The 23651-nt window shown below is 39.5% G+C and overlaps 2 long non-coding RNA genes across 4 annotated transcripts in view; one reads left to right on the forward strand and one right to left on the reverse strand.

Annotated features, from left to right (window-relative positions):
* The window catches only part of LOC144224303 (uncharacterized), a 59900-nt gene extending 41088 nt beyond the window's left edge, over positions 1-18812 (forward strand). For all 3 annotated transcript variants that reach the window (XR_013333012.1, XR_013333010.1, XR_013333011.1), the window contains exons 3-4: positions 14451-14641; positions 18235-18812. This is a non-coding gene — a long non-coding RNA (uncharacterized LOC144224303). The remainder of the gene's footprint in view (positions 1-14450; positions 14642-18234) is intronic.
* Positions 1-23105, reverse strand: part of LOC144224304 (uncharacterized) — a 41626-nt gene extending 18521 nt beyond the window's left edge. Inside the window, exons 1-2 of the long non-coding RNA XR_013333013.1 lie at positions 23007-23105; positions 19206-19303 (exon numbers count right to left, since the gene is read on the reverse strand). This is a non-coding gene — a long non-coding RNA (uncharacterized LOC144224304). The remainder of the gene's footprint in view (positions 1-19205; positions 19304-23006) is intronic.
* Positions 23106-23651: the final 546 nt, after the last annotated feature.

Here is a 23651-nt window from a genome sequence, read left to right on the forward strand (position 1 = left end):
AAAATGTTTATTTATTTTTTGAGAGAGAGAGAGCACACAAGTGGGCGAGGGGCAGAGACAGGGAGACACACACAGAAGCCAAAGCAGCCTCCAGGCTCTGTCCATGCAGAGCCCAATGCGGGGCTTGAACCCACAAGCCATGGAATCATGACCTGAGCTGAAGCTGGATCCTTAACCGACTGAGCCACCTAGGTGCCCTGTTGTTTTGTTTCTTAAATCCCACATGAGTGAAATCATATTTGTTGTTCTCGGACTTATTTCGCTTAGAGCATAATACTCTCTAGCTCCATCCATGTTGTTGCAAATGACAAGATTTCATTCTTTTTATTATTGCTGAGTAATATTCCATTTCACATATATACCACATCTTCTTTATCCATTCATGAATCGATGGACATGGGCAGTGTCCATAGTTTGGCTACTGTAGATAATGCTGCCATAAACATCAGGCTGTATGGATCCCTTTCCATTAGAATTTTTGTATTCTTTGAGTACATACCTAGTAGTACATTTGCTGGATCATACTGTAGCTTTATTTTTAACTTTTTGAGGAGGCTCCATATTCTTTTCCAGAGTGGCTGCACCAGGCTGCATTCCCACCAGCGGTACACGAGGGTTCTCGTTTCTCCTCATCCACGCCAACACCTGTTGTTTCTTGCGTTGTTGATTTTAGCCATTCTGACAGATGTGGTATCTCATTACAGACTTTGCTTTGCATTCCACTGGTGATGAGTGATGTTGACCATATTTTCATGTGTCTGTTAGCCATCTGTATGTCTTCTCTGGAAAAGTGTCTGTCTTCTACCCTTTTTTAATTGGATTATTCATTGTTTGGGTATTGAGTTGTATATGTTCTTTATAGATTTTGGACACTAACCCTTTATCAGATATGTCATTTGCAATATCTTCTCCCATTACTTAGGTTGCCTTTTCGTTTTCTTGGTTCCTTCAGTGTGCAGACGCTTTTCATTTTGATGAAGTCCCAATAGTTCACTTTTGCATTTGTTTCCCTTGCCTCAGGAGATATATCTAGAAGGTGCTTTTAGCCAATGTTAAAGAAGTTACTGCCTATATTCTCTTGTAGGATTTTTATGGTTTCAGGTCTCATATTTAGGTCTTTAATCCATTTTGAATTTACTTTTGTGTATGATGTAAGAAAGTGGCCCAGCTTCATTTTTTGCATGTTGCTGTCCAGTTTTTCCAACATCCTTTGTTGAGGGGATATTCTTTTCCCCATTGGATTTTCTTTCCTGCTTAGTTGAAGATTAATTGACCATATACTGTGGGTTCATTTCTGGGTTTTCTGTCTGTTCTTTTGATCTATGTGTCTGTTTTGTGCCAGCACTATACTGTTTTGATGATTACAGCTTTGCAATATGAAGTCTGGAATTGTGATGCCTCCAGCTTTGCTTTTCTTCAGAGTTTCTCTGACTATTGAGGGTCTTTTGTGGTTCCATACAAGTTTTAGGATTGTTTGTTCTAGCTCTGTGAAAAATGTTGTTAGTATTTTGATAAGGATTGCATCAAATCTGTAGATTACTTAGGGTGGTATAGATATTTTGACAATATTTGTTCTTCCAATCCATGAGAATGGAATGTGTTTCCCTTTGTTAGTGTCTTCAATTTCTTTTATCAGTGTTTTTTGTTTTCAGAGTACAAGTTTTCACCTCTTTGGTTCGGTTTATTCCTAGGCTTCATATTGTTTTTGGTGCAGTTGTAAATGGGAAAGATTTCTTAATTTCTCTTTCTGTTGCTTTATTACTGGTGTACAGAAATGCAACAGATTTCTCTACATTGATTTTTGTATCCTATGACTTTACTTAATTCGTTGATCAGTTCTAGCAGGTGTTGGGTGGAGTCTTTAGGGTTTTCTGTACATACTATCATGCCATCTGCAAATAGTTATCATTTTACTTCTTTCTTGCTGTTTTGGATGCCTTTTATTTCTTTTGTTGTCTGATTGCTGTGGCCAGGACTTCTAGCACTGAGATGAATAAAAGTGGTGAGAGGGGACATCGCTATCTTATTCTGGACTCCAGAGGAGAAGCTCGCAGCTTTCCCCCCATGGAGAATATTAGCTGTGAGCGTTTCATATGTGGCCTTTATTATGTTGAGGTGTGTTCTCTCTAAATCTTCTTTTCTGAGGATTTTTATCATAAATGGATGCTATACTTTGTCAAATGCATTTTCTCCATCTCTTGAAATGATCATATAGTTCTTATCCTTTCTTTTATTAATGGGGTGTATCACAGTGATCTGTTTGTGAATGCTGAACCATATTTGCAACCCAGGCATAAATCCCCCTTGATCAAGGTGAATGATTTTTTTAATGTATTGTTAGATTTGGTTTGCTAATATTTTGTTGAGGATTTTTCCATCAGGGTTTATCAGGAATAATGGCCTGAAGTTCTCTTTTTTTAGTGGAGTCTTTATCTGTTGTTGTTGTTGTTGTTGTTTTTAATCAGGGTAATGCTGGCCTCACAGAATAAAATTGGAAACTTTCCTTCTTTTTCTATTTTTTGGAATTGTTTGAGAATAGGTATTAACTCTTCTTCAAATGTTGGGTAGGAGCACCTGGGTGACTCAGTCGCTTAAACATCTGACTTCAGCTCAGGTCATGATCTCACAGCTTGTGAGTTCAAGCCCTGCATCAGGCTCTGCACAGGCAGTATGGACCCTGCTTGGGATTCTTGCTCTCTCCTCTCTCTCTCTCTCTCTCTGTCTCTCTCTTTCTCAAAATAAATAAATAAACTTTAACTATAAAATAAATGTTGAGTAGAATTCACCTGTTAAGCTATCTGATCCTGGACTTTTGAGTTTTTGGAAGTTTTATGATTAGTGATTCTATTTCATTGCTGATCACTGGTCTGTTCAAGTTTTCTATTTCTTCCTGTTTCAATGTCGGCAGTTTATATGTTTCTAGGAATTTATCCATTTCTTCCTGGTTGTCCAATTTGTTGCTATACAGGTTTTCCTAATAATCTCATGTAATTCTTTGTATTCCTGTTACGTTGGTTGTTATTTCTCTTCTCTCATTTGTGATTTTATTTTATTTGAATCTTTTCTCTCTTTGATAAGACTAGCCTAGGAATATCAACTTTATTAGTTTTTTCAAAGAACCTGCTCCTGGTTTCCTTGATTGTTCTATTATTATTTTAGTTTCTATACCATTTATTTCCGCTCTTATCTTTAATTATTTCACTCCTTCTGCTGGTTTTGGGTTTCAGTTGTTGTTGTTGCTGTTGTTGTTGTTGCTGCTGTTGTTTTACTAGCTCCTTTAGGTGTAATGTTAAGTTGTTTATTTGAGTTTTTTTTTTCTTGCTTCTTGAGGTAGACCTGTATTGCTATATACTTCCCACTCAAGACCACTTTTGCTGCATCACAAACGTTTTGGACCTTTATGTTTTCATTTTCATTTGTTTCCATGTAGTTTTTAAAATTTCTTCTTTGATTTCCTGGTTGACCCATTCGTTGTTTAGTAGCATGTTGTTTAACCTCCAAGTATTTGTGGTCTTTCCAGATTTTTTTTTTATTGTGTTTGCCTTTTAGTTTCATAGTGTTGTAGTCAGAAAGGTTCATGATATGATTTCAGTCTTTTTATATTTGTTGAGACCTGTTTTGTGATCTCATATGTGATTTATACTAGAGAATGTTCCATGTCCATTTGAAAGGAATGTGTATTTTTCTGTTTTAGGATGGAATGTTCTGATTATCTGTTAAGTCCGTCTGGTCCAGTGTGTCATCCAAAGTCATTGTTTCCTTGTTAATTTTCTGTTTAGATCATCTTTTCATTGATGTAAATTGGGTGTTAAAGTGCCCTACTATTATTGTGCCATTATCGATGAGTTTCTTTACCTTTGTTATTAATTTTTTTATTTATTTGGATGCCCTGTTTTGGGTTCATAAATATTTATAATTGTTATAAATTCTTGTTGGGTTGTCCCCTTTATTATTAAATTGTGCCCTTCTTTATCTCTTGTTGCAATCTTTGTTAAAGTCTATTTTTTTAATTTTTTAATAGTTTATTGTCAAGTTGGTTTCCATATAACACCCAGTGATCATCCCCACAAGTGCCCTCCTCCATGCCCATCACCCCCCTTCCACTATCCCCCACCGCAATCAGCCCTCAGTTTGTTCTCAGCATTCAAGAGTCTCTCATGGTTTGCCTCCCTCCCTCTCCTCAACTATTTTTCCCCTTCTTCTCCACCATGATCCTCCATTAAGTTCCTCCTAATCCTCCTATACATGCAAACATATGGTAGCTGTCCTTCTCTGACTGACGTATTTCGCTCAGCATAATACCCTCAAGATCCATCCATGTTGCTACACATGGCCAGATCCCACTCTTTCTCATTGCCATGTAGTATTCCATTGTACAGATAAACCACATTTTCTTGATCCATTCGTCCATTGATGGACACTTAGACTCTTTCCATGTTTTGGCTATTGTTGAGAGTGCTGCTATGAACATTGGGGTACATGTGCCCCTATGCATCAGCACTTCTATATCCCTTTGGTAAATTCCTAGCAGTGCTACTGCTGGGTCATAGGGGAGTTCTAGTGTTAATTTTTTTAGGAACCTCCACACTGTCTTCCAGAGGGGCTGTACCAGTTTACATTCCCACCAACAGTGTAGGAGGGTGCATGTTTCTCCACATCCTCGCCAGCATCTAGAGTCTCCTGATTTGTTCATTTTAGCCACTCTGACCAGCATGAGGTGGTATCTCAGTGTGGTTTTGATTTGTATTTCCCTGATGAGGGATGCTGAGCATCATCTCATGTGTCTGTTGGCCATCCGAATATGCTCTTTGGAGAAGTGTCTGTTCATGTCTTCTGCCCATTTCTCCACTGGATTATTTGTTTTTCAGGTGGAGTTTGGTGAGTTCCTTAGAGATTTTGGATACCAGCCCTTTATCTGATATGTCATTTGCAACTATCTTTTCCCATTCCATCAGCTACCTATTAGTTTTATGGATTGATTCATTTGCCATGCAGAAAGAAGCTTTTAATCTTGATGAGGTCCCAATAGTTCATGTTTGCTCTTGATTCCCTTGCTTTTGGGGATGTGTCAAGTAAGAAATTGCTGTGGTTGAGGTCAAGGAGATTGTTTCCTGCTTTCTCCTCTAGGGTTGATGGTTTCCTGTCTCACATTCAGGTCCTTTATCCATTTTGAGTTTGCTTTTGCATATGGTGTGAGAAAATGATCTAGTTTCATTCTTCTGCATGTTGCTGTCTAGTTCTCCCAGCACCATCTGTTAAAAAGGCTGTCTTTTTTCCATTGGATACTCTTTCCCGCTTTGCCAAAGATTAGTTGGCAGTATGTTTTTGGGTCCAATTCTGAGTTCTCTATTCTATTCCATGGGTCTGTGTGTCTGTTTTTTTGCCAATACCATACTGTTTTGATGCTTACAGCTTTGTAGTAGAGGCTAAACTCTGGGAGGTTGTGATGCCTCCCGTTTTGGTGTTCTTCTTCAATATTACTTTGGCTATTCGGGGTCTTTTGTGGTTCCATACAAATTTTAGGATAGTTTGTTCTAGTTTTGAGAAGAATTCTGGTGCAATTTTGATTGGGATTGCATTGAATGTGTAGATTGTTTTGGGTAGTAACGACATTTTAACAATATTTATTTTTCCAATCCATGAGCATGGAATGTTTTTCCATTTCTTTGTGTCTTCTTCAACTTCCTTCATGAGTTTTCTGTAGTTTTCATCATACAAATCTCTTATATCTTTGGTTAGATTTATTCCTTAGGTATTTTATGGTTTTTTTTTGTATAATTGTGAGTGGGATCAGTTTCTTGACTTCTCTTCCTGTTGCTTCATTGTCAAGTATTGCTAAGCTGGCTTTCTTTTGAAATCCATTTGCATGATAAAGGTTCTCCATCCTCTCATTTTCAATCTGAGGTGTCTCTTTAGGTCTAAAATGAATCTCCTAAAGGTAGCACATAGATAGGCCTTGTTTTCTGACACCCTGTATCTTTTGATTGGAGTGCTTAGTCCATTTAAATTCAAAATAATTATAGATAGATATGTATTTATTGCCACTTTATTACTTGTTTGTCACTGTTTCTGGAGATTTTCTCCAATCCTTTCTTGTCTCTCTCTTTCATGTTTTGCTGATTTGCTTTAGTAATAGATTTGAGTTCCTTTCCCTTTATTGTTTGCATGCTTGTTAACGTTTTTTTCAATATGTGCTTACCATTAGGTTTGTATATAACATCTTTTGCAAATAGTCTATTTCAGTTGATAATCATTCAAATTTGAAAACATTGTTTTCTCCTCTCCTCCCCATGTTATCAGTATATGCTTTTATATTTCATATCCTTTTTTTGTGTGTGAATTCCTTGACTGATTTTTACAGAAATATCCATTGTTACTGCTTTTGTGTTTCATGCCTTTTACTGTCATTATTGATCTCTCCTTTCCACTTAAAGTGTACCCTTTAATATTTCTTGCAGGGCTGGTTGTTTAGTGGTCATGAACTCATTTAGTTTTTGCTTGTCTGGGAAGCTCTTCATCTCTCCTATTCTGGATGACAGGCTTGCTGGACAGAATATTCTTGGTGGCAGATTTCTCCCATTCAGCACATTGAATATATCTTGCCACTCCCTTCTAGCTTGCCAAGTTTCTTTTGAAAAATCTCCAGCTAGCCTTGTGAGTTTTCCCTTGCAAGTTAATGACTTCTTTTTTCTTATTTCTTTTAAGATCTTTTTATTTATCAGTATATTTTGCAAATTTAATTACAATATGTCTTGGTATTAGCCTGCTTTTGTTGATTTTGATGGGAGCTCTCTGTGCCTCCTGGATATGGAGGTCTGTTTCTTTCCTCAGATTAGGGAAGTTTTCAACTGTTACTTCTTTTTTTTTTTTTTATGTTTTTTATTTATTCCTGAGAGAGAGAGACAGCGTGAGCAGGGGAGGGTCAGAGAGAGAGGGAGACACAGAATCTGAAACAGGCTCCAGGCTCTGAGCTGTCAGCACAGAGCCTGACACGGGGCTCGAACCCACGAACCGCGAGATCATGACCTAAGTGAAAGCCGGACGCTTAACCGACTAAGCCACCCAGGTGCCCCAAACTGTTACTTCTTCAAATACATTTTTTGTCCCTTTTTCTCCTTCCTCCTCTCTCCTCCTCCTCCTCTTCTTCCACCTCCTCTTCTTCTTCTTCTTGGACTCCTGTAATACAAGTGTTTTTCCATTTGATGGAATCACTGAGTTCTCTAAGTCTATTCTTGTGCTGCATAATTCTTTCTCTCTTTTGTTCAGTTCCATTATTTTTCATTATTTTGTCTTCTAGATCACTAATTCATACCTCTGCTTCTTCTAGTCCACTGTTTATTGCATCAAGGCCTGTTTCCAAAATCATTTATTGCATTCTTCATCCTTGATTATCTTTAACCCTTTTATCTTTGTGGTAAAGGTCTCCCTGATGTCTTCCATTCTATTCTCAAGCTCAGTGAGTTTCCTTATGATTGTTGCTTTAAATGCTCCATCAGGCATGTTACTTATATCTTTTTCACTTAGATCTCTGGTTACAGCTTTACCCTGTTCTTGTATTTGGGATAAATTCTTCTGTCTTTGCATTTTGTCTAAGTCTCTGCCTTCTCTGTGTTAAAAAAGCCAGTTATGTTTACTGATCCTGAAAATAATAGCCTTATGAAGAAATGGTCACAGAATGCCCAGGGCTGGTGCTTCAGGGAGTGTCCCCAGTGTGTTGCTGCATGGACTCTGCTCTTGTGTTTTGACTGCTCTGTCCTTTAGGCTCTTGGTCTGCAGCAGCTCTCCTTGCCTGCTGTGGGCAGTGTTTGGTCCCTGGCCTGAATGTGATGAGTTTTAACTAGATGTGTTCTAGTCTGCTCGTGAAATGAGACTTGACACCACCTCCACTAGAACTGAGGCCCTACAGAACTCTTTGTTTGGGGGACATGGTGTGGGAAGGGCTTTGTACTGGTCTTCTTGGGGAGGGGCTATGGCACTGGAATTGAGGCAAGTGTAACTGAGAAGTACAGTGTTGCACCAGAGCATAGGGGGCTGGGGCTTGGTGTAAGCAAGTTAGGCCACCAGTATTGGCACTGAACTGCTTCCTGTAGATGGCCCTGTGTTTATGCTGAGGAGTGGGGGAGAGAAATGCTGCAAGCCAGCTCCTTGGTTCCCGAGAGGTGCCACCATGAACACTGCTTCACAGGGATGTCTTCTGAGAGAGAAAATCACCTCTCCCCTGTGTGCCCTAGGTGTTCTTCAGATTTGTTTCCACATTGTGTGCTCTAGGTTGATTGCCTGCCTTCTCTCCAGGAACAGTGCAGTGCCCTCTGTTGCTACACCAGCCAAGCCCAATGACCTTTAAAACTCCAGGCTTTAAGAAAAATTATAATTAAAAAAAAAACAAAACTCCAGGCTTTATGCTCCACTGGTTGCAAAAACACAAAATTCATCCTCTCTTGCTTTCCAAGCCAATGGCTATGGGGAAACATACTCATCGTACATTCCTCTTGTGTGCTCCTCTTCATCTCTCTCTCTCTCTCTCTCTCTCTCTCTCTCTCTCCCTGCCTCCCTCTCTTCCCCTTGTCTGGGACCATGGCTCCCTCCCATCTGCAACACCTGTGATCCTTTCTCCCCTAAATCACATCTCCACATATCCTACCTTCTCCAATGTCACTTCTTGTCTCCCTTTTCTTATGTAGTCTATCCTGCCACTTTCTGGGTGAATTTCTGGGGTATTTAAGATAATTTGATAGTCATCTACATGTGTTCATGGGACAAGAGGAGACTAGGGTCCACCATTTTCCTCTTTCCCCAACATTTATTCATTTTTTGACTGAAACAAAGTAAGTGTATTTCTAAGATTTAGATTGTAGACAAATTTTTGAGAAGAAATGTAAAAAATGGACTGAGACTTAGTAAGGAAAAAGTCCTATGTTTATGGCTATGCTTTCTTCTATAAGAATAATGTTAACTCCAGTAAGTTAGGGGAAAACATAGAAAATAACCTTATCACCTTAAATAAGAAACAATTTCTGAAACAAGATGCAAAACTCTTAATCACTAAGAAAAGGTTCATAACTTCATGTTCATTTAAACTGAAAGACACATTTAAAGATAAAGTGTAAAAGGTAAACTCTTGGTCAGGAGGCCACATTTACCAGATATACAGAAGGCAAAGATTAATTCCCCAACTATGCTTAAAGCATGTACTCATACACATGCACAGTGAGATATCATTTCACACACTCAAAAGACTATTACAAATAATAAGTTTGATTAATAGCAAGGGTAGAGAAGAATATGCGGGGAAGGAGACTTATGTAGGTGGGAATGCAATTTGTTAGGAAAATGTGGACAATTAGTCAGAATCTTTTATGACTGAAAATATATATTCCTTTTGGGCCAGAAATTCTGCTTCTTAGTTTGTAACCTATGGCAAACATTACTGCAGCACTGCTTTTAATAGTAAAATATTAGAAATAACCTAAATATAATCAATAGGGGAGGAGTGTGAATAAAATTTTCTAAGTAATAGCACATTATGATTTCATAAATGAACTAGATTTCTCTATCTCAAAGTGATTAGACCTCAAAAAGTGTGATTTTTATTGAAAAAAGCCAGGTGCAGAATCGTATGTGACATTATAATATACACATTTGAGAATTCTAAAGAAAACACTTAAGAGATAATTTTTGGAACACAAAACCAAAAACTGAACAGATTCCAACTGTTACCATCATTCACGCAGTTGTTACCTCAGACTAGTTCTTATGTATTAAAATAAGACCTCTTCAAATATCTCAGGAGAATACAGTTGTTGATGTTTTGCTAACTTCTTGAGTCATTTTATTAATTTATTCTTTAAATATATCAAATTCATGCCAGATTCCACAATAAACAAAACTTCAATTACTCTGTTTAAATGAAGAAATCACATCTTGCTAGGTTGGAGAAAAGGAATTAACCAAAGTAGAGACTTTTTTAAACGTTAAGAAAATATAAACCTTGTTCATTATATTGAGCATCAAATACAGAGCAATCACTTACATCTATATCATAGAGGTACCTACACTGCATAAGGATGCCACAGAGTGGATGAAGACTTTCGTTGGGGAGAGAAGATACCCAAGCAGAGACCAAAAACAATTACATGATGATTCTATTAGTTTCCTAGGATGCCATAACAAAGCACACAAAGTAGCTCTAAACAATGCAAATTTATGTTCTCAGAGTTCTGGGGGTTCAAAGTCCAAGATCAGAGTTGGTTCCTTGTGAATGCTCTGAAAGAGGCTCTGTTCCATGCCTCCCTCCCTAACTTCAGGTGGTAGGCTGGGCATTCCTTAAAAATGATTACTCTACCCCAGNGACCCAAGCGAAAGTCGGACGCTTAACCGACTAAGCCACCCAGGAGCCCCTCTGCCTCTATCTTCACATGTCTTTGCTGGTGTCCAAATTCTCCTCATTTTACAAAGATACCAGTCATACTGGATTAAAGCCAACCTGATGACTTCATCTTAGCTTGATTAATTCTGTACGAATCGATTTCCCAGTAAGGCCACATTCACAGATACTAGTGTTAGGACTTGAACACATGATTCTCTGGGAAACACAACGGATCCCATAATAATGATGTCATTCACAATCCCTGAAAAAGGCACTGACCACTGCTAGTGGTAAAGATTACCACTTTAAAGAAGCCAGAGGGGCGCCTGGGTGGCTCAGTTGGTTGGGCGTCCAACTTCGGCTCAGGTCATGATCTTACGGATCATGGGTTTGAGCCCCGCACAGGCCTCTGTTCTGGCAGCTATCTCAGAGCCTGGAGCTTGTTTTGGATTCTGTATCTCCCTCTCACTCTGACCCTCCCCTGCTCACGCTGCCTCTCTCTCTCTTTTTCTCTCTCTCTCTCTCAGAAATAAATAAAACATTAAAAATTTTTTAAATAAATAAATAAAGAAGCCAGAGAGAGACAACTTTTACCAGCACAGAGCACTCCAGGTCAGTGGAACTGCATACAAAAAATGGCAGTGACGCAAATCACATGCATTTCAAAGAATCACTTTCTTGCTAAGAAGTAGTGTTTTCAGTACTCAGAAGAAGATAAATGGTAATGTGATCTAGCCCCTTCACTCAATTTTTTATTCAACAATTCATTCATCCCGTAACATTACCACAAAGTTAGGACCTGCCTAAGTGCAGGCGATATAATGTTGAGGGGCAACAGGCAGAACTTCTGTCCTCATGGGAGAAACCAAGTCAGTAAAACAGACAAACCAATATGAAGTTTGCTGACAGATGCTGGTGTAGAAATATGCACAGAGCTATGAGAATAGACAAGGCCCATTTGATCTAGGCAAGGCAACAACATTTCCCTGAGAAGGTGACAATTTAATCTACACCTGAACCTGTAAGAAAGTCCACTAGTCCAAGGAGGGCAAGTTCAGCTTTCTGAGGAGGAAAAGTAGCAGGTGCAAGCATGCAGGGGTAGGGGGCTAATGAGAACGAGGGGCTGGAGAAAGTCTCGCTGTCAGAGGCAGAGAGGGTGAGAGCGTGAAGCAAAAATACAAGAGCAATCCAGAGCTTACAGAGCTAAGGAAGACATAGGAAGAAGCCATGCCTCTACTGTGGAGGCAAAGAAAGCTTTATGGCAAAACAATGAAATTATTAAACGCAGGCTGTTAACAATCACTCTGGCCGCATATTATCATATACAGGTAGGAACACTAGGAATCAAATAAATTAAATGTTTTGCCAAAGTCACATTCTTCAGAAGCAGAATGGAGACAAAACCAAGGCCTCTGGCCTCATCTTTCATGAAAGCAAAACTGTCGGGGTTGCTCAAACACCTACGAAAGGAGAGGCTTCTCCTCCGGATTCCTCCAGCTAGGTAAAGTCGTGCAAGCGCCAATCCCTCCCCCTGTGTGGTTCTCTCCCTGGACCACATCCAGTCCATCGGTTAACACAGCCAGTTCTTGTAAAATTTTCTTGAATCCATTCACTGGCTTCACCACCCCCTCTCTGGTCTACACCATCATCACTGGTGGCCTGGACAATGACATAGTCTCCGCATCACCATTCATGCTCCTGGAAAACCCTGTTCTCTATACTGCTACCAAATTGATATCATGGGTTGTTGTTGTTGTGTTTTTTTTTTTAAAGAATGCATAGTATATCATATCACTCCATAGTATAACATATCAACCCCCCCGGTGGCTTATCAAAACAATTCACCACAACCTACAAAACCTGCAAGATCTAGTTCCCACCTACCTCTTGATATGAACTCTGAACTTTCTCCTTAACCACATATGGGCCTTATCCATTCCTCCAGCACACCAAGGTCTCCCCTACCTCAAGGCCTCTGTACTTGCTATTCCCTCTGCCTACAATGTTCTTCTACCAGCTACTTTAAGACTGGTAGACCTTATACTTTAGACCTTAACACAAGTTTCATCATTTGAGAGGGAAGTTTGGGATCATTATATCAAAGCATTTCTAACTCAAAATTTTGTTTTATTTTTTCATAGCTCTTCTTAAATGTCTATAATTCTATCAATCTATCAATCAATCTATCTATCATCTATCTACCTACCTATATATCTAGATATGTAATGTTTCTATTATTTCTATTATTATTTCTATTTCTGTCTACCTCTATTATTTCTGTCTTTTATTTCTATTATTTTCTATTTCTATTATTTCTATTTCTATTATTTCTATTTCTATTATTACTGTCTACCTCACCCCATCAGATGTGAGCTCCCCTAGGCAGGAACTCTGTCTTCATTGTTTAATGCTGCATCTTCTTCTTCTCCACAGTCAGTGATGAACACACAGAAGTTGTTCAATCACTCTTGGTTGAATAAATGGATAAATACACACAGTGATCAATGTATGCTTTTAAAAGCACTAAGAATGAAAACATGAGGAAGATACACAAAAACAATTACGAAAATCTCCCCAAACTCTCATCTAAAAGAAATCATGACTTTTAAAACACCCTCCTTGGACAAATGTGTTTTATAAGAAAGTTTAAAAAGAAACTTTTTTAATCTTGAGTTTGTCTTTATCATAATGCACTAATGATCTTCCTTCCTTCTTTCCTCCCTCTCTCCCTTCCTCCCTCCCTTCCTCCCTCCCTCCCTTTACTTTCTTCCTTCCTTCCTTCCTTCCTCTCTACTAAAAAACTATGTCTGAGTTTTCAGAAGAATGAACACACTAAGGACAGTGTTATAAGGGCAGTTGGCATCTTGGTCAGAGGCATCTTGACATATTGGCCCTAAGGATGGACTGTGCTGCATTCCATGTCATGAAACAAGGTGTAGAAAACATAACCAGCTGCTAAGTGAGAAGAGTTGGGGATTTTTTTAACACTTTTAATTAGAATCCTTTCATTGTTTATGACTTAGAAGAAGGACTGCTCTTTCTTATTACTCAGTAAAAACAGCCAATTGTTGATTTCATCTGATTCATTTTCCATAATGTAAACTAAAACTAAGTGGACCATTTCAATTTGAATGTTCTTTTCCCAAAGTTACTCTGTCTGTAAAATGATTTGGAAAATAAGGAGCCATAAATAGATTTCACATGTCTGTGTAACATGTGTTTTATTTCTTCTTATCTGGCTAAAGCACAGCATCTTATTGATTAGTAGAGTTATTTCTTCATTTTTATCACTTGTTTTCAATAAATTACAAATATGTTCATAATGTTAGGAGTTTTTCATAACTGAGCAACAAATATTTACAGAGCAGCTACTATGTCCCAAATCCTGGATAGGGTAATAGAGATACAAATAAACAAAATACAGTTTGCTTCTCCCTAGTATAGAGTCTCATGGTAGAGCCTAGACATAAGTAGTTGAGAATACAGATTTTTCACATAGTCAGCACTTCCCCTAACTAGGTACATGAGCTTGGGGAAATTACTTAAAAATGATTGGATTTGGGGAGAGAGAAATTTTTTTTTCATCAGTAACATGGGCACCTATTTCATAGAGTAATTATATATCTATTATATTAGTAGCGTTCAGTTAATAACAATGATAATGTAGAAAGTGAGGGAAACTGTTCTTGAAAGGAGGCAAAATTTGACTCCATTGTTTTAGGAGAAAGGCAGAATCCCTTATAAGGAAAGAACCTATTTTGGGACAGGATGGATGGACGGATGGATGGATGGATAGATGGATGAGTAGATAGATAGATAGATAGATAGATAGATAGATAGATAGATAGATAGATAAAGATAGCTTACATCTAGGTGTCAGGTAACAATGAGCAAGGAGTCCTGGCTTCCTCATGCTCTACTCTGAGAACTAAGGGGATCATGATCTCAAGACATGCAGCTTGGGAAACTCTGGTCCTGAGACCCTGGGACCTTACAATTCACAGTAGATAAGGAAAGGCTGGAGACATTATTTTTATTTTCTATTTAAGGGAAATAATCTCTATATACCTATTTTCTTCCACAGAAAGAAGACCAAAGGCTAAAATACTATAGCTCTGTCCAGGGGAAGGGGAGTGAACTAGCCATTGATGAATTCCATTGACCTTACTTCCTCTTTGGATTTGCCTTTCATCAGGTCTTCGCTGTTCTTCCACAGTAGGACCTCTCCACCACATAGGTAAAGCCACCACATCTGGCTTAGCCATATCTGTATAGGTAAGTCTGGCTAGATGAATATGCTTAACCACGATCTAACCCACATCTTCCAGTTTCGTCTTTATCTGTAGTTAATAATGATTTTTTGATACTCCATTTTCTGACAGTGTTGTAATATTCCTCAAATGAATCAGAGCATGAGTGCAAAAGAAGGGTATATTTGTAATATTCATTCTGTAGCAGCACTATCTTATAGAATATTTTATAGTGAGAGAAATGTTCTCTACTCTACACTGTCCTATATGGTAGCCAATGACCACATGTGGTACTAAGCACATAAGGTGCGGTTGGTGTGACTAAAGAAATGAGTTATTGATTATATTTACTTTTTTAAAGTGTTTATTTATTTTTGAGAGAGAAAGAAAGCTTGAGCGAGGGAGGGGCAGAGAGAGGGAGAGAGAGAATCCCAATCAAGCTCCATGCCATCAGTGCAGAGCCTGATGTGAGGTTCCATCTCATGAACCATGAGATCATGGCCTGAGCCGAAATCGAGATAACCTACTGAGCCACCCAGGTGCCTCATAACTGTATTAATTTTTAATTAAATTTAAATTTGAAAGGCCATCTGTGGCCAGTGGCTATAATATCAGACAACAAACCCTAGATCTCAATGCTCCTCATGTACTCTCCTGCCTTTTCATTCCCTCTTTGAACCAGAGGGAATATTAGTAGTGACTTATATGGCTGACAAGAGAAGTAATGTATTTTTACACAAATTCTATCTTGATTCTAACCCATGAGTGTATCATGAAGGAATGTGAGGGGTAGAGGGGAAATCTGGTAAGGAATCAATCATATGCAACCACCAAGGACAAGAAATGCCAGAGTGCAGAAAGACCCAGAAAGATTTCCTGGAGATGTGTCATGGAAGAGAAACATTAAGAAGTCACATTTGGATACTAAAAGATAAGACCCTCAGTGTGAACTTCTATGAGGATAAGACCGATATCACCTACTTTGTAATTGTAACCTGGGTTTTAATCATTTTGGTTTAAGGAGAACCTGGGTGTGTGGCTTAGTCAGTGAAGCTTCTAACTCTTGACTTTGGCTCCAGCCATAATAAGGTCTTGAGATCAAGCCGCGCATTGGGCTCTACACTGGGCACTGAGCCTGCTTAAGATTCTTTCTCTGCCCCTCCCCTGCTTGTTCAAGCTCTCTCTCTCAAAAACAAAATAAGCATTTTGGTTTAAGACACACAGAAGTCGTCAGGGAAGAGATGTTACTAAAATTAAACACAGGTTACTTCTGAAGGTTCCATGACAGCCCTATCTGTCTTCCTCGTCCCTCTTCACTGAGTGAGAGTGACACAGCACCACCCACTGGGAACATGACCAGTGACCTCGTATGCACGGACCTCAGTTTACCAGTGGCCACAGCATCAACAGTAACATGAGGAACCTGTCTGCTCCTCAGTCTGTCAAGAGCCTCATGGTTTCTCCTCATCTCAGCTTCTCCCTGTCCAATCCTTTCTTCTTCCCCTTCACCGGCCAACTTGCTGTACTTGGACATGGCATAACCCTGCATGATCTGTGCTCCCCCAGGGGAAGGGCCCCACACAAAACACTTGGAGTGTCTGTGTTCCAGTTATGCCTTGGTCTTATTGGCTCAGCTTAACCCAAGGGCCCCAAAAGGGGCAAGGCAGGGAGATTATTGCTATAAATACTACCATTCTACCCCTAGGATTAGCTTTGATGGTGTGATTAACCAGAAATGGATGGAAATGTAGTATATTTAGGGAACTATTCCAGGGGGGGTCCATTCATATTGTTAAATTCTAAAAAAAAAAAAAAACAACAAACAAACAAAAAGCAAAACAAAGCAAAACAAAAAAAACAAAACTGAAAATCTATTTATAGTATTTCCTTTCTACAGATGATAATATTGAAGTTCAGAGATGCTAAGGAATATCCAAGCTACTAAGGACAGAAATAGTAAGGGCTTTTTGCATTAAAAGAGTCTGCTTCTACTTCCAATTACATTGTCAATATTCCTTAGCAGGAATTTGTATTAGGTCAGAAGTATGGCTATGCTAACACACACCATGATTTATGCCTTGAGTCTCCTCTGAACTATAAGGTCTTGTAGAGATTCCTTATGCAATAATTAGGCCTGTGTGTGTGTGTGTGTGTGTGTGTGTGTGTCTTTCACTAGACTGAATATGCCTTTAATATAATAGGACTTTGAGGGTACCTGGGTGGCTCAGTCTGTTAAGCATCCAACTTTGGGTCAGGTCATGATCCTGTGATTCATGAGTTCAAGCCCTGCGTCAGGCTCTGTGCTGACAGCCCAAAACTTGGAGCCTGCTTTGGATTCTGTGTCTCCCTCTCTGTCTGCCCCTCCCCTGTTCCTATGCTCACTCTCATGCTTTTGCTCTCTCTCATCTCTCTTCCTCTCTCTCTCTCAAAAAAGAAAGAAGAAAGAAAGAAAGAAAGAAAGAAAGAAAGAAAGAAAGAAATACTAAGAAAAACTGAAAACAATACAGCAGGACTTTGAACCTTTCATTTTTCCACTCTTCATGCAGATTTATCCCTTACAGTGTTAACCTTAGAAAAGGTTTTTAATTGAAGTGCAGATATTTCCAAAGACAGATTTGGGATCAACAACATTGCCTTTTGTACCTTTTGGGAACACTTCCAATTATATATGAGTAAGTCTGGAGATGTAATGTACAACATGGTGACTATAGATATTAGTACTCAATTGCATATTTGACAGTTGCTGAGAAAGCAGATCTTAAAAGTTCTCATCACAAGAAAAAACTTGTAGTTACGTGTGGTGATGGATGTTAACTAGACTTTCTATGGTGATCATTTTTCAATACATACCTTTATCAAGTCATAAATGTTGTATACCTAAAACTAACGTACCATGTCAATAATATCTCAATAACACACACAAATGTTGAATATATATTCAAAAAGAATATATACCTTTCTCATGAGGAAAAAAATCTGAAAACATAAAATGGATAATTTATTTTTTTAAGTGTTGCCATTTGACCAAATCTATTAATTTGTTTGTCCTTGAAAGAAAGATGGGATGGCCAGCCAAGTGCTATGTGTTTTTTATTTTCATCAAATGCTTGTGGAGGGTGGAGTAGTAAAATTTCACAGCCTCTGAGTGTGCAGATAAGCAAAGAGAGTGGATATGACCTTAACAGCCCAGAAGGAAAGGAGCTACGGTTAATGGGAAAAAAAGAAAAAATTAGTCATCTTAAGCATCCAAACATACAAAAGTTACCCTCTTCGTGGGAGTCTGTACAGACCCATATTGACCAGGATTTTAGCATTTAGCACTTCAAAATTTTGGTTTTACATTTTTTCAAAGGCTCTCAAAATTACAATACCAAGAGACAGTATTTGCTGAGCATGTGCTATGTTCTAAGCAGTGTGCTAAGTACTTTGGAGGCAGCATTCCCATCTTTGCAACAACCTTCCTAGCTACAGGTGTAATGATTCCCATTTTGTATCCGAGGAAGCTGACCCGCAGAGGAATGAAATGATTTGCCCTGGATCAAGTGACAGAGTGACAAAGTTAGGAGTTGTATCCCTAGAGTCCGAATGTACAACTAACCTCGTTGATTACTATTCCAGCACCACCTTCTTTTGCCAGGGGCATCTGAGGACACGAAGTATCCGACCTGTACTGAATCCAGGCTGAGAGACTCGCCCGGCTTCTGCTCTGTGCCATGGTGTTTCACGTTCCTTTGCAAAGTGGGCCAAGATAGAGTCACCTATGTTTCCCAGCTCAGCTCACACTTTGCAGCTCAGAGAAAACATTGTGAACATCCCTACCTCCCCACCCTACCCACCCCGCCATGGTCTCCTAAATTTCTGACCACTGATGAATCAGTTATCATTGACGACAACACAGCGGTGCCGGTCGTTATAAGATTATTTAAATAAATCACGATTCGTTTGCACAAGGGGTATGTAAATAGCCACTACAGACTATATTATAGAAGAACTGGCATGGACAGTATTTCACACTATGCTTTCAAATAATGAAACAGAATATTCTATATTGCCCCTTTCGGTAAAGGAAATATACAGAAATGTTATCACTGATTACTTTTATCTAGTAGAATTGCACATGTGTGTTTGTTATTGCCTGTAAAGAGTTTATATTGTTTCTGTGACAGGAAAAAGTTCTACTGTTTTTTTTTTTTTTACAAATCATGGTAAATATTCAAATATTAATATTTGATATTAATATTAAAATAAATTCCACTGCTTTTAACTAGATCTTTGTCTTTGGCAGGGAGCTGTGATCACTCTCTAACCCAAGCCCCTGTAGCATACGGTACCTCTACTATGTCAAGTGCCTTGTTTTATGACTATGTATACAAGCCTAACTCTACAAAATAGTAAGAATGCCTTGCACATGCTGTTCTTATCCTCAGAAGCAAACACAGTATTGAAATCCCAGCTAGAAATTATAGCTCAGGGTTCCCTACTCCCTGGTTAACCTCAGGCATTTACCAAACCCTGTCTATCATATAGTTCTCCCACATAATTATTAAATAGATGCATATGTGTCATATGTTTATAAGTATATCACATACCATACTGGGGTGTGGCAAGCCTTATCAAGACAGCTCTTTAATCCAGGAAGAATTTACCATTTCAACAATATGGAGAGAAAACATTAAATGATGAGGATCTAAAGAAAAGAAATGAGTAGAGCAATTACTGTATTTCTAGACCCTTCGGAGCCCTAGGGACACTTTCTCCAACAACTCCACATTAACCTTGGGAATACTATAGACTCCCCTCTCTATTTTTTTTACCTTTTTAATTTATTTTTGAGAGCAATAGAGAGTGAGCAGGGGAGGGGCAGAGAGAGAAGGAGACACAGAATCTGAAGCAGCCTCCAGGATCTGAGCTGTCAACACAGAGCCCGACATGGGGTTTGAACCCACAAACCGTGAAATAATGACCTGAGCTGAAGTCGGATGCTCAACCGACTGAGCCCCCCTCAGGCAGCCCTGCTGAGATTCATCTTGAACAAAGTTTTTGATACCTATAAACTCCACAATGTTTTTGAAAATACTAGACTATAGACTATAAGCATAGACTATAATCTATATTTATATAAATATATAGAGAGAGCTTTTAATATTTACATATATATTTAAATTTATATATAAATATAGACAATAACTCAAAGAATGGAAAATATAAATTTTCAAAGGGTCTGTGTTGCGGGGCGGGTGGATGGAGGGATGTACGTGGAGGTTACAGGACTGTCCTGAGTCATCTCCTCACAGAGATCATAGCAATCCTCTGGCACCTGTTCAAGCCACTGAACTTTGAGTTTCTAGAACATTGGGCATATTTTGGTATGAAACTTTGCTGACGAAGTATGTCACATACGTCACAAGCGTTCAAATTATTTTATATATATTCAAAGTGCCAAGTATGTACTAGCCGCTGCTGACAATTGGCAAGCAAACCATGTATAGTTGTCGGCTTTACAGAGCTTATAATTTAATGAGAGAAAGACATGAAGTCCACAATCACAGGACTAGAGGTACAACTGCAAGCACTCACAGAAGAAAAGCACGTGGCACAACAGAAAAGGGTCTGACCCAACTCAGGCATGCAGAAAACTCCCTTGAGGAAGTGAAAATGGAGCTAATATGTGGAAAACCAAGAGGGGTTCATTACACTAAGCTGGAAGAGAAAGGGATTCCAGGTGGTATGGAAATGGCATCGGGAGAGGCCCAGGGCAGGGAGAAGCAAGAGCTGGTGAGGGATGGAGGGAGGAGAAAGAGACAGCCCAGCTGAAGGGGGGACAAGGGGAAAAGGAACCAGCCAATGCCGAGGGGCATCCTTCCAGGCCGGGAGAGATTTCAATTTACTTTTATCCTAACAACAATGGAAGTAAAGGATGGTTGTTATAAGAAGGTGATATGACCAGCTTTTCCTTTCAAAGGAGCATTCTTGCTTCAGAGAACAGAGTGGAGGGAGGAGAGGAGGGAGACTCACGCCTGAACGGAGGCTATTATAAAGTCCCAGGTGAGAATGGACACCTTCCTGGGGCGGTGGTGGAGAAGCAGCCAAGTGGATGGATTCTAGAAATATTCAGGTCAAATAATACAGCAAGGCAATGCATTCTATGAGGGAGGGGGTGAGGAAGAGGGAGATATACTGGGTGACTCAAGGGTGCTGACTTGGGGGAGGCAGAGAACACTGGAGGGAAAGCAAGACTAAGGAAGTCTTAAGAGTTGTGAATTTCAGACAGAGACACATTCAGTTGCAGAATATATACATATATCTCAATGCCTATCAATATCTACACGTAGATGGATCGACAGAGATAGATAATTGCAGACAGAGCTCTCCAGAGCTCACAGGGACCTAGACAGAAGTGTGCAAGGCACTGGTGTAGAGGTGGCATTTCAAATGAATGATCTGAATGAGACTCTCTAGAAGCAATGGTAAAGTCAAAGAAGAAGGGCCCTGAGGCCAAAGAGAAACACAAAGGACTCCAACATAAAGACTGAGCAGAAGGACACATGCCTGAAAAAGAGAAAGATCACAAGTGCCTAGAAGAGAAAGAAAAAACCCAGAGATGATGATCAGACGAGCCAATGGAAAGCGAGTGTTTCAAGGAGTAGCGTACAGAGTCAAGTGCTACTGAGAGGTAAGGAAAATGAAGACTGGAAAGTGTTTATGGAATGTAGCAACATTAGAGCCCATTACCGCCCTCAATAAAAACCACTCATGCAGGGCCTGGGTGACTCAGGTGGTTAAGCGTCTCTTGATTTCAGCTCAGGTCATGATCTCACAGTTGATGAGATCGAGACTTGCATCAGGCTTTGCACTGACAGTCCTGAGCCTGCTTGGGATTCTCTCTTCCACTCCCAATCTCTATCTCAAAATACATAAATAAACTTTTTAAAAAACCCACTCACGTGGGGGTGCCTGGGTAGCTCAGTCGGTTAAACGTTCAACTTCAGCTTGGGTCATGGTCTCGCGGTTTGTGAGTTCGAGCCCTGTGTTGGTCTCTGTGTTGACAGCTCAGAGCCTGGAGGCTGCTTCGGATTCTGTGTCTCCTTCTCTCTCTGTTCCTCCCCCACTTGCTCTCTCTCTCTCTCTTAAAAATAAATAAAAACGTTAAAAAACTTTAAAAACCCACTCATGCGAAATGATGGGGGCAGAAATAGGAGTTTAGTGAATAGGGAGCAGATAGAAGGTGGACGCGTCAATGAAAGAGAGGGTAGAGCAGCTCTATTAGGAGATGTGGCTGTGGGAGGAGAGTGAGACTGGGCCAGACCTGCAAAGATGACAGGATTTTATTTGGTATGGTTTTGCTTTGCTTTTTTTTAAATTTTTATTTATTTTTAAGAGAGATAGCACACACCAGTGGAGGAGGGGCAGACAGAGAGGGAGACACAGAATCTGAAGCAGGCTCCAGGCTCTGAGCTGTCAGCACAGAGCCTGATGCGGACTTGAACTCACGAACCATGAGATCATGACCTGAGCCGAAGTCAGATGCTCAACCAACTGAGCTACCCAGGCACCACTGGTTTTGCTTTTCTTTCTTTTTTTCTTTTTTTAGTTTTTTAAAAATGTTTTATTTATTTCTGAGAGAGAAAGAGAGACAGCATGAGCAGGGGAGGGTCAGAGAGAGGTAGATATAGAATCTGAAACAGGCTCCAGGCTCTGAGTTGTCAGCACAGAGCCTGACGTGGGGCTCGAACCCACAAACCATGAGATCATGACCTGAGCAGAAGTCGGCCTCTTAACCGACTGAGCCACACAGAGGCCTCTGGTTTTGCTTTTCTTAATGAGAAAAACCAATGTGACAAATCCAGATGAGAGGAGAGATTCCAAGGACAAATAAAAGAAGGGATTATCTATAATGTAAAGAAAAATATTTCACTAGAATATAAGAGGCAGGGATCTTTATGTAACCTGCCTATAGGTCTCTCTCTAGACGCTAAAATATTGTCTTGTTCACAATAGATACTAAATAAACAGTGAGAGTATGACATGACTCTGTAAGATACCTTAACAGCTGGGATAGGAAAGAATTCAACGCATGTGTGGAACCATGTGTGGAAGAATTAGCCTTTTAGAGGAAGGGGGAAAGCTTTTATATTGTAATAAAAAGGAAAATGACAGTATGGGAGCAGGTGTAGGGCTATTTCTATGCTTTGCTAAGTTTCCAATACATGGTTTCTGTTTTCTCATAAAGTAAGTCATGATGTTGGAGTTCAGACCTCAGCAAGGGGAAAAGAGAGAAAGTCAGTTAGAAGGAGAGAATGTTTGCAGTGGCCATTGGAGAGTCGGAGATACATGGTAGAACAGGTTGGTCCTGGGAAAGGGCTTTTTAAGGTTGGTGGTCACAAACTCACGGTGGAAGCCATCTCCATGTCTGGGACTTTCTCCGGCAGAGCCACCTGTTTATCAGAAGCAGATATGGAGACAGAAGATGGTTTGCTCACCCCAGGGTGGGCATGGAACCCCACCGCATAATGAGAAAACGTTCCAAATCTCTTTTGGAGTTATTCAGAAAACTCTCTGTTCTATCTATTGTCACTTTGTCATTGCCAGAAAGTGGTAATCAAATGATTGTAAATAATTATATAAACAGGCATAAAATAGTAAAGTTGGATAACTCCACCAGCTTCTGTAATTAAGAGGACTTGTAATCAGAGAGGAGATAAAATAATCAAACGCAAATAGGTCTTCCTAGTGGTGGAGGATACTTTTGAAGCAATAACACTCAGGCAAAGCGATAGCAATAGCAGTAAAATATCCCCGCAGAAGCCCCAGAGGCCAGGCCATCCTCCTTCACAGATAAAGGGATCTATTGGCAGGTATTTGGGGCATTTGATAACGGACTTGCACATGAATGCAAACAGCTAAAAATCTTCTATTACTCTATTGTTTCTTCAAGTGGTGTTTTTGAGAATAGATTCAATGGCATATAAATGAGAATTTTGCTTAAGCAAAAACAGATGATGTGATTAAGTTTAGGAAGCTGGCTTAAAAAGAGA

This window comes from Crocuta crocuta, unplaced genomic scaffold (assembly GCF_008692635.1).
Source record: "Crocuta crocuta isolate KB4526 unplaced genomic scaffold, BGI_CrCroc_1.0 scaffold2, whole genome shotgun sequence".
Taxonomy (NCBI): Eukaryota; Metazoa; Chordata; class Mammalia; order Carnivora; family Hyaenidae; genus Crocuta; species Crocuta crocuta.